Below are 12,097 nucleotides of genomic sequence, written 5' to 3'. Positions count from 1 at the left end.
CATGGTCTTAAGCTAAATGCAAAAACATGCATTATCATCCCCTTCTGCAAGGGCAGTATTCCAGCAAACTACCACATCAATAACAATACTGTAAGCATACATTCAGTATTGAGAGATCTGGGCACACAGGTTGACAGCAACCTTACCTTTGATCACCATGTCTCCACAGTGGTAAGAAGGGGAATTTTATATTATTCATCTCATAAGTAAAGACATTGCCTCCAGGAAAAAGAGGTTATAACCCCTGTGTAGTCTTCCCTCATCAGGCCTATAATAGAATACAACACTACCTTTGGTATGTACCATTCCAAACACCTGCAGCAATTGGAAAGGCCACAGAGATTCCTTACAAAGAACATTCAGGGACTCCATCTATCCTATGTGGACAGACTGAAATCACTGTAACTTTACTCTGTGTTGTACAGACTGCTCAGAGGTGACCTGTGCCTGGCATATAAGGCAGTTTCTGACCTTGCTTTAATGGAAATGTTGCACATTTACATGTCTAATGGCACACGGGTCATTCACTCTAAGACCTTAACCTGGTATGCAATGTCAACAGAACCAGCTGGAGAGATAGATTTGTCTCCCAGAGGTTGCCTCACCAACAGGCTTCCAATACATGTTAAGCAGAGCCCCTGACTGACCCTATTCAAGCACAGTCTGGACAACTGGATGGCTAACCGAAAATTCTCCCTGGGAGTTCCACCTGTGTCCCTCATGGACAGCGGAAACAGGTGCTGACTTTCTTAGTGTCTGTTCCTAAAGGACACTGCTGGGAATAAGGGTTTAATTTGGCTAGGCTTGTAAGGACCCCAGGGTCATTAGCCTAGTAACTTCCTATGATACTATGATCTAAAATCTATTATATTCGCTAGTTTCATATCAAATGCATAATAAGCAAAAACTTATCAATTCATTTAACTTTTATTCTTCTATTTTTCAAAATAGGTTTAATGGGAACCCTATCGTTAAGTCCAGGTTCACGATCCACCCTAAGTTTAATTATCCACTTACTTTCATTACATTCAGTGGTATTACGTACAGTACCTCTACGTATAGTGGGTTTATTGACATACACAGCTCTAAACTTAAATTTGTGTTCGATAGAGGTAGACGCTACATGTTTAGAAAGTGCATTTTTCTCTGAATTTATTCTGATGTTATAAAGATGCTCCCTTACTCTATCTCTAAGCCGTCTATCTGTCTTGCCCACATATAAAGCTGGGCATAACTGGCACGTGGCTAAATATACCACGTGTGTAGTTTCACAATCTGCCTCACAATAGAATTTAAACAATTCTTGAGTTACTGGGTGTATGAACGTTGCTGATTCATCTATAGTGTCACAAAATTTACATTTTCCACATGGTTTAGTATTAACTGTCTCTTTCTTGCTATTATTCTTATAATTAACTCTATTTGGGCCACATAACATTCTGTACAAATTCAACTTATTTTTGTAAATGAATTTGGGCTCCTTTCCTACCACTTCTGAGATAGCAGTATCCACCTGTAGGAGTTCCCAATACTTACTATATGCGTCCCTAATTTCATCTACATCTTGTGTATAGTATATGCCTACTTTCATATTTTCAGGGTTACCACTATTTCTTTCTGCACCATTTGCCACTATTTGGCTCTGATCAGCAAAAAATGGATATGCTCTCCCTTTTCTTAACTCCTCGAGGTCAACAAGGGCTTTATCTATCTCTCGTGTTTTGTAAGATCTCTGAACAAATTGTTGTTTTAATTTCTTAATTTCTTGATTATACCCTATATCAGTTGAATTCAGTCTTGACATATGCATAGCCTGCCCCCTAACCACATTTTTAAAAATGTAATTAGGGTGCATGCTAGACCTGTGCAAGTATGAACTCCTATGACATGCCTTGCGATGAACTCCAGTGTTTAAGTACCCGTCCATTATTTTCTCAACTAATACATGTAAGTATGATATATACTCCTGACATGCTGTCATTGTAAATTTTAAAAATCCAGTTAGGAATTAATCTCTTGAACAAAGATTTTTAACTGTTCATAATCCGATTTCCAAATAAGGAACAAATCATCCACAAACCGAACATAAAATGCAACATATTGTTGATAAGATTCCAACCCAAATAAGTGTTCATTTTCCTAATTAGCCATTACGAGGTTGGCGTAGCTATTCGCACATGATGTGCCCATAGCTACGCCATCCTTCTTCATATACATTTTTTGCTTAAATGTAAAAACATTATTATTTAGTATCATATTCATCAAACAGCATATACTTTCAGTTTGTGATATAGTATAAGTATCAGCTTGTAATAAGCATTGACGTATACTTTCAACTCCTGCTATATTGGGAATATTGGTAAATAGTGATACTACATCCAAGGTGACCAACCAATAGTTTGGTACTGTAGTTTCTTTTTCCATAAAGTCATATAACATGGTTAAAAATTGTTTAGTATCTTTGAGTATATATATATATTTCTCAACCACTGGTCTAAGTTTGGACTCTATATATAATGATAGGGGTTCCGTAATCCATCCCCTACCGGAAACAATAGGTCTCATTGGTGGTTCAACCGGATTTTTATGGATGTTTGGAACCCCTTGTATACATGGCATTTTAGGCTCTTCTACTTGACAAAATTCATATAGTTCCTGACATATTCGCCCCTCTAAATATAAATGTTGCATATACCTAGAGACATTATTAATGATTAAATCAACTTCTGTCGTGCTAATCTCTGCATAATATTTACTATCACTTAGCATCAAATTCATACTATAAATATATTTATCCATATCCATAATGACAGTAGGTCCTCCCTTATCAGTGGGCCTAATCATTATGTCTGGGATATTTTTTAATTGCTGCAAGGTTTTTCGGGCTTTGTAAGTCAAATTTCCTTTTTTCATTCTATTCTTATTAAATTTTTGTTTACTACTTCTATGTAATTCTTCTTCTACCAACTTTGAATATGCTTCCAATAGAGGTTGTAACTGGGGTACGAAAGTACTCGGCTTTCTTAATATACAGTCATTTACCATTCCTGGTGTTCCTCCTAGGCTTATTTTTAATTGGACATTCCTTACAAATAATTTTAAATCAGTTATAGTTTCTGTTATATCACTTTTAGTCGTTGGTATAAAAGTTAATCCTTTTTCAAGTATTTCTTTTTCCTCTGGTGTCAATATTTTACTTGATATATTCCATATTAATGAATGACGTTCTTGGTCCACATCTTTTTTATCGTGGGCCCCACTTGTTCTATGTCTGTATACCTTCTCTTTTGTCTTCCCCGACTCACTGACCTGTCCCTGCCCCCTCCCTTCCATTTCTCTCCTATGGGGAAAGGGGTCATTTCAATGGTATCTATGGTATTAAAATTTATAATTTTCCTCCTGACTACTGCATCTACTTTATTTTGTTCCAGTCCATTTATCATAGTTGTTTCTGTTCTTCCTACTTGGACAATTTCATGTACATTTTCACTATCTCCAACTTCTTTATTATCTGAGTAAATATCTCTGTGTTCACAGTGTACATCTGCTGCCACAGTTACTAGATTATGGTTGGTAGTCACTACATTACACAAGGTACCACTAACTTCCTTATTGATGTTTACATCTACAGTGGTACTATTCTTATCTATATTCAAATTGTCTTGTTTCAAGGATACATCTATATTATCATTTTTTCTTTCCATGCTTGTACCCCTTTTATCATTTGTTTTCTTAAAAGTATTAACATTATCCATTTTCTCCTCCCTGGGCCAAGTAAAGACCTGGTCCCTTGCAAAATCTCTGGTGTCTCTATTTATTTTATTCTGTTTTTGTTCCAACAATTTTTTCTCAAATAAATAGACATTGTCCAATAATTTTTCAACACTTTTATCTACAAGTTGTTTAGGGAACACAGAGTAAATACTTTTCTGCTGTTCCATTACTTGTTCCCTGAGTGCTCTTTCTTCAGGTAGGAAGTAGTTATTCAACAATGTCATATATTGTATACTCGTATCAATATTAATTTTCTGCCATTGGTACAATAGTTCAGGATATTTAGTGCCTGTAGTTGGCATTTTTAATATGCAAAGTCCCCTAGGTATAATTCGACGTTCCACACAGACTTCAAAGTGTTGCCTTTGAAGTTGAAGACGTTTGAGCTACAAGTTGTTTAGGGAACATAGAGTAAATACATTTCTGCATACAAGTAAAACAGGTGATTTACTCTATGTATATATGTAGTAATTTTAACCTAGAGCATGTTTGTAATTTTTATTAAGAATGATCATGTTTCTATTGCAACTTTTGCATATTGATGTTTTTTTAAATATAACATACATAATAACGCGCAAGCTAGAAAATGTGGGTGAAGTGATGTATTAATTAAAGGAAGTGACGTTAATTTGAACTATATTATAAATTCATTTGAAATGCATAACAGTTATAAGTGGCCTGATGAAGCCTACGGGTGAAAGCGCTTGCCAATCTGTTGTATTTTGAATAAATATAAGGTTCTTGGATTACTATCTTGGTCGATCCATTTTTTGTTGGTGAAACAAGGTGAAACGAATGTTGCTGTTTTCAAATAGGGGATTTATTGGCCGAGAAGTGGAACGCTGTTGAAATCGCACTGTTTGGAATACTAGCCTGGAAGTTTTGATCGATTATATGGTGCTGTTAAGCTGGTAATGCTTAAACATTTTAGTTAAGCTGGTAACGCTTGAAAAAAATCTGCTTGGAAGAGCTGGTAATGCTTGAAAACTTTTAGTTTAACTGGTAACTTTTAAAAACTTCCTTGCCTTTGGCGTACAGATAATATACCCAGAACTGTGAAACAGTTGTAATATGCTGAAACCTTATCTGCCTTACGCTCTCCTTTTTATTTTTATTTAATCATTTTGCTTTCAAAGGAGCGCATTTAAACAGCCAATATTTACATTTACATTTTTATTACTTCATTTATCTTTTCATTGGATGTTTTAATAATGGCAGAAATCGAAGAAATACAAGTAGAACTCCCATATGTACCGGGAAATAATATGGACAATTTAACTAGATTTCACAGTTATGTAGAAGGGAAAGAAAATCCATTAAAGACATATGATGTCAGAGATGCTGCGATGGAAGAAGAGATTAATAAGGGAGCAAACATGAAAGGACTATCTACGTTGTTGCACCAGATGGAAATGGACTTTGTAAAGCTCAAACGTCTTCAACTTCAAAGGCAACACTTTGAAGTCTGTGTGGAACGTCGAATTATACCTAGGGGACTTTGCATATTAAAAATGCCAACTACAGGCACTAAATATCCTGAACTATTGTACCAATGGCAGAAAATTAATATTGATACGAGTATACAATATATGACATTGTTGAATAACTACTTCCTACCTGAAGAAAGAGCACTCAGGGAACAAGTAATGGAACAGCAGAAAAGTATTTACTCTGTGTTCCCTAAACAACTTGTAGATAAAAGTGTTGAAAAATTATTGGACAATGTCTATTTATTTGAGAAAAAATTGTTGGAACAAAAACAGAATAAAATAAATAGAGACACCAGAGATTTTGCAAGGGACCAGGTCTTTACTTGGCCCAGGGAGGAGAAAATGGATAATGTTAATACTTTTAAGAAAACAAATGATAAAAGGGGTACAAGCATGGAAAGAAAAAATGATAATATAGATGTATCCTTGAAACAAGACAATTTGAATATAGATAAGAATAGTACCACTGTAGATGTAAACATCAATAAGGAAGTTAGTGGTACCTTGTGTAATGTAGTGACTACTAACCATAATCTAGTAACTGTGGCAGCAGATGTACACTGTGAACACAGAGATATTTACTCAGATAATAAAGAAGTTGGAGATAGTGAAAATGTACATGAAATTGTCCAAGTAGGAAGAACAGAAACAACTATGATAAATGGACTGGAACAAAATAAAGTAGATGCAGTAGTCAGGAGGAAAATTATAAATTTTAATACCATAGATACCACTGAAATGACCCCTTTCCCCATAGGAGAGAAATGGAAGGGAGGGGGCAGGGACAGGTCAGTGAGTCGGGGAAGACAAAAGAGAAGGTATACAGACATAGAACAAGTGGGGCCCACGATAAAAAAGATGTGGACCAAGAATGTCATTCATTAATATGGAATATATCATGTAAAATATTGACACCAGAGGAAAAAGAAATACTTGAAAAAGGATTAACTTTTATACCAACGACTAAAAGTGATATAACAGAAACTATAACTGATTTAAAATTATTTCTAAGGAATGTCCAATTAAAAATAAGCCTAGGAGGAACACCAGGAATGGTAAATGACTGTACATTAAGAAAGCCGAGTACTTTCGTACCCCAGTTACACCCTCTATTGGAAGCATATTCAAAGTTGGTAGAAGAAGAATTACATAGAAGTAGTAAACAAAAATTTAATAAGAATAGAATGAAAAAAGGAAATTTGACTTACAAAGCCCGAAAAACCTTGCAGCAATTAAAAAATAACCCAGACATAATGATTAGGCCCGCTGATAAGGGAGGACCTACTGTCATTATGGATATGGATAAATATATTTATAGTATGAATTTGATGCTAAGTGATAGTAAATATTATGCAGAGATTAGCACGACAGAAGTTGATTTAATCATTAATAATGTCTCTAGGTATATGCAGCATTTATATTTAGAGGGGCGAATATGTCAGGAACTATACGAATTTTGTCAAGTAGAAGAGCCTAAAATACCATGTATACAAGGGGTTCCAAAAATCCATAAAAATCCGGTTGAACCACTAATGAGACCTATTGTATCTGGTAGGGGATGGATTACGGAACCCCTATCATTATATATAGAGTCCAAACTTAGACCAGTGATTGAGAAATATATATATATATATACTCAAAGATACTAAACAATTTTTAACCATGTTATATGACTTTATGGAAAAAGAAACTACAGTACCGAACTATTGGTTGGTCACCTTGGATGTAGTATCGCTATTTACCAATATTCCCAATATAGCAGGAGTTGAAAGTATACGTCAATGCTTATTACAAGCTGATACTTATACTATATCACAAACTGAAAGTATATGCTGTTTGATGAATATGATACTAAATAATAATGTTTTTACATTTAAGCAAAAAATGTATATTCAGAAGGATGGCGTAGCTATGGGCACATCATGTGCGAATAGCTACGCCAACCTCGTAATGGCTAATTGGGAAAACGAACACTTATTTGGGTTGGAATCCTATCAAAAATACGTTGCATTTTATGTTCGGTTTGTGGATGATTTGTTCCTCATTTGGAAATCGGACCATGAACAGTTAAAAATCTTTGTTCAAGAGATTAATTCACTAACTGGATTTTTTAAATTTACAATGACAGCATCTCAGGTGTATATATCATACTTAGATGTATTCATTGAGAAAATAATGGACGGGTACTTAAACACTGGAGTTCATCGCAAGGCATGTCATAGGAGTTCATACTTGCACAGGTCTAACATGCACCCTAATTACATTTTACAAAATGTGGTTAGGGGGCAGGCTATGCATATGTCAAGACTGAATTCAACTGATATAGGGTATAATCAAGAAATTAAGAAATTAAAACCACAATTTGTTCAGAGATCTTACAAAACATGAGAGATAGATGAAGCCCTTGTTGACCTCGAGGAGTTAAGAAAAGGGAGAGCATATCCATTTTTTGCTGATCAGAGCCAAATAGTGGCAAATAGTGCAGAAAGAAATAGTGGTAACCCTGAAAATATGAAAGTAGGCATATACTATACACAAGATGTAGATGAAATTAGGGACGCATATAGTAAGTAGTGGGAACTCCTACAGGTGGATACTGCTATCTCAGAAGTGGTAGGAAAGGAGCCCAAATTCATTTACAAAAATAAGTTGAATCTATACAGAATGTTATGTGGCCCAAATAGAGTTAATTATAAGAATAATAGCAAGAAAGAGACAGTTAATACTAAACCATGTGGAAGATGTAAATTTTGTGACACTATAGATGAATCAGCAATGTTCATACACCCAGTAACTCAAGAATTGTTTAAATTCTATTGTGAGGCAGACTGTGAAACTACACACGTGGTATATTTAGCCACGTGCCAGTTATGCCCAGCTTTTTATGTGGGCAAGACAGATAGACGGCTTAGAGATAGAGTAAGGGAGCATCTTTATAACATCAGAATAAATTCAGAGAAAAATGCACTTTCTAAACATGTAGCGTCTACCTCTATCGAACACAAATTTAAGTTTAGAGCTGTGTATGTCAATAAACCCACTATACATAGAGGTACTGTGCGTAATACCACTGAATGTAATGAAAGTAAGTGGATAATTAAACTTAGGGCGGATCGTGAACCTGGACTTAACGATAGGGTTCCCATTAAACCAATTTTGAAAAATAGAAGAATAAAAGTTAAATGAATTGATAAGTTTTTGCTTATTATGCATTTGATATGAAACTAGCGAATATAATAGATTTTAGATTATATATATATTCTTTGATAAGTATTATATATGTAAGTAAGGTGTATTGATTACTATATACGTATATAAATACATTAGATAAATAAGTAAGGAATAGTAGACAGTACAATTATGTGTTGTTAGGTATATATTATACAATGAAATTTAGTGATGTGATTATAAGTGCATTATAGAGCCTTAAATATTCAATATGAATTTTCAGTTAGTAGAAAGAAATGTTTCTTACACTACAATATATATATATATATATATATATATATATATATATATATATATATATGTATATATATTTTTTTTTATAAAAGTTTTTTATAAAAGTTTTTAAAAAGTTTTTTGTGTCAGTATTGCTAAAAATGTTTACCTATTAATTTATTTTATTTTTTACTTTAAAATTATATTGTGGTATTTTATTATTTTAGTATGTAATATATGCCCGCTTTTAATATGGCTAACTATTTAGTTTTAGTGCACATCGTCATTTGTATCAGAATATATGTGTATTATTAATTTGATTTATTATATATAAAAATTATAATACTCAGTTCTAGGTTTGATATATAGAGTTAAGTAATTTAAAACATCTATCTAACATTAAATATAGCTTTCACATACTGATTTAGTATATACAAAAGTGCGTGAAAAGCTATAAAATGTATACAAGTAAAACAGGTGATTTACTCTATGTATATATGTAGTCATTTTAACCTAGTGCATGTTTGTAATTTTTATTAAGAATGATCATGTTTCTATTGCAACTTTTGCATATTGATGGTTTTTTAAATATAACACACATAATAACGCGCAAGCTAGAAAATGTGGGTGAAGTGATGTATTAATTAAAGGAAGTGACGTTAATTTGAATTATATTATAAATTCATTTGAAATGCATATCAGTTATAAGTGGCCTGATGAAGCCTACGGGTGAAAGCGCTTGCCAATCTGTTGTATTTTGAATAAATATAAGGTTCTTGGATTACTATCTTGGTTGATCCGTTTTTTGTTGGTGAAACAATGTGAAACGAACGTTGCTGTTTTCAAATAGGGGATTTATTGGCCAAGAAGAGGAACGCTGTTGAAATTGCACTGTTTGGAATACTAGCCTGGAAGTTTTGGTCGATTATATGGTGCTGTTAAGCTGGTAATGCTTAAACATTTTAGTTAAGCTGGTAACGCTTGAAAAAAATCTGCTTGGAAGAGCTGGTAATGCTTGAAAACTTTTAGTTTAACTGGTAACTTTTAAAAACTTCCTTGCTTTTGACGTACAGATAATTTACCCAGAACTGTGAAACAGTTGTAATACACTGAAACCCTATTTCTTGTTATGTTTGATTCTTTTCTGGCTTAGTTTGTGCTCTTTTCTCTCAGTTTTACCTTCACTGTCATCTCTACACCTCATGGCTCTGAATATTATTCTCTTCAATCCCGGTTCTGACACCATGTCACTGTCCTATCTAGGAAACAATAGAAAAGTCTTTGTGGGTTCTGTTCAAGCAGCTTTATTTTATACAAACACATCACTATAGAAGAGTACTGACTTTACCTTAAGTAACTTATATACAAATTAACAACTGCGATCTTGCATGCTTTCTCCCTAGCTGCTCTTTCAAAATGGCACTAGGGATTGCACGTGACTAGAATTTAAAGCTACATGTATAGCCTTGATGTGCTTCTTAAAGATACAGTGTACACATCACTTGTACTCTGATCTACAAGGAAGTTAATATCCAATGTAACAAAAGTGAATTCCACAACTTTTGTTTGTATCATACTACTCATATAATCCTGACAAATAATGCGTTTATTTTTTACCAATGTATCTACCACTAGTTAGGTGGTGTAACAATGGATACAACCATTGCAAACACCTATGCTAACATCACTCTGAGTCAATAGGAGGAAGAGTTTGTTTACAAAAGTCCATCTATATATAAATGTAAGTTAGCTTTCTATAAACATTTTGTTGATGACATCTTCCTGATCTGGAAAAGTGATCAGTCAGAATTGGTCTATTTTGTTGACTACTTAGATAATACTGTGACAGCCTCTCTACCCTGGACCAGTAATCAAGAGCCTCAATCCTTACCACTGGCACCAGTGAGAAACAGTTACTAAAAACATGAATGGATTTACACAGTATTTTCAAATGCAGCTCTCTGCATTAAGCTCAATTTTCCCCAAGAAAACACAAGGAACACACTGCAGACCTGGGACTGGACTATCTGTCTCTCCAGATCCCAAACAAGACTCATTTTGGAGCACTGTGTTCCAGGTCCATGTAACTGACACAACCACACCTGGGTATTTGATTTTCACACACACACACACACACACACACACACACACACACACACACACACACACACACACACACACTATGCTGGGTAAGGCTGGCACAGATTTACTAGCTGTGCCCTTTCTGGCCAGATTCTAAGGTAACCAAGCTGCCACCAGTCAACCATTCTAAGGCTCTTACAAGAGTATCCAATTATACTGAGTAAAATCAATACTATTATAAATGGTAGAGTGTAACCAAAGCAGCCACTCTTTTCGGAGTGGCCAAGGCATAACTAAAATAAGCACAAGTACTCTCAAGATGTTAAAAGTATTCTCTAAAAGACTAGCCACAATGAAAGGTATAAAAATATTTAATAATAAATAATAAAATAGAAAACACGAGAATAATAAATATCTAAGTACAATAAACACAAGAGTTTAATTCACAGGAGAAATAAAAATAACACAGTTGGACAGATTCAAACAGATGCAGAAAAACACTGCTTAACTAATCTCACTGTATTTCTTGACTGTCAAAAGAATAACTTTTCCCTAGCTAACTTAATTAATAGAACAAGGCAAGATTAGATACAGAGATGCTTGCTTCCACAAGGCAATGTGATGAGCTTCTAATTCCTAACTAACTGAACCAACTAACTGACTGTGATAACTGACATAGATCTTTTCTATTAGGTTTCAAAGAAAACAAAACACACTGATGTGAGATTTCCATCCTCTCAGTGCTGTTTATAGAATGACATCATATTTGATCATCTGACTCTGGTGCAATACACACTCAGAGCTTTGCCAAGATCTGTTGCAGTATCTGAAAGCTATAGAACAATTTCAAAACGTCTACTCTTCCCTTCCAAAATTCTTTGTTTAAACATACATTTAATCAGTAATACAGATAATATTCTTTATCTAGTCACCTGTGTGAAATGCTTTGCATTTTACATAAGAAAGTGCACTTGGAGTCTCAAGAACTGGGTCACTGAACATCACTCAGAGATATGTAGGAATATTAACACTAATGCCCTAGCTAGGCATATATCTAAAAATGGGAGGGATTATGACTTTTGTTATAGGGTAGTTAATGTTCTAAATAAAATTATACGGGGTGTTGATCTGAATAATAAATTGAAAATTTGTGAGTATTTTAAAAAAGAAACAAATGTGGTGGAATAATACTTTTTGATATTATATTTAGTTGGTTTTATTAGAGAATGTCTATTACATAGGTACATTTGTTGTAAAATGAGTTTATTATATATATCTACTAGACTTATTTTAATTTGATATATATATAT

Source organism: Protopterus annectens, chromosome 2.part0 (assembly GCF_019279795.1).
Source record: "Protopterus annectens isolate FY-2018-M chromosome 2.part0, PAN1.0, whole genome shotgun sequence".
Lineage (NCBI taxonomy): Eukaryota > Metazoa > Chordata > Ceratodontiformes > Protopteridae > Protopterus > Protopterus annectens.
The sequence above is the reverse complement of the archived record's forward strand: the minus strand, read 5'-3'. Positions refer to the sequence as shown.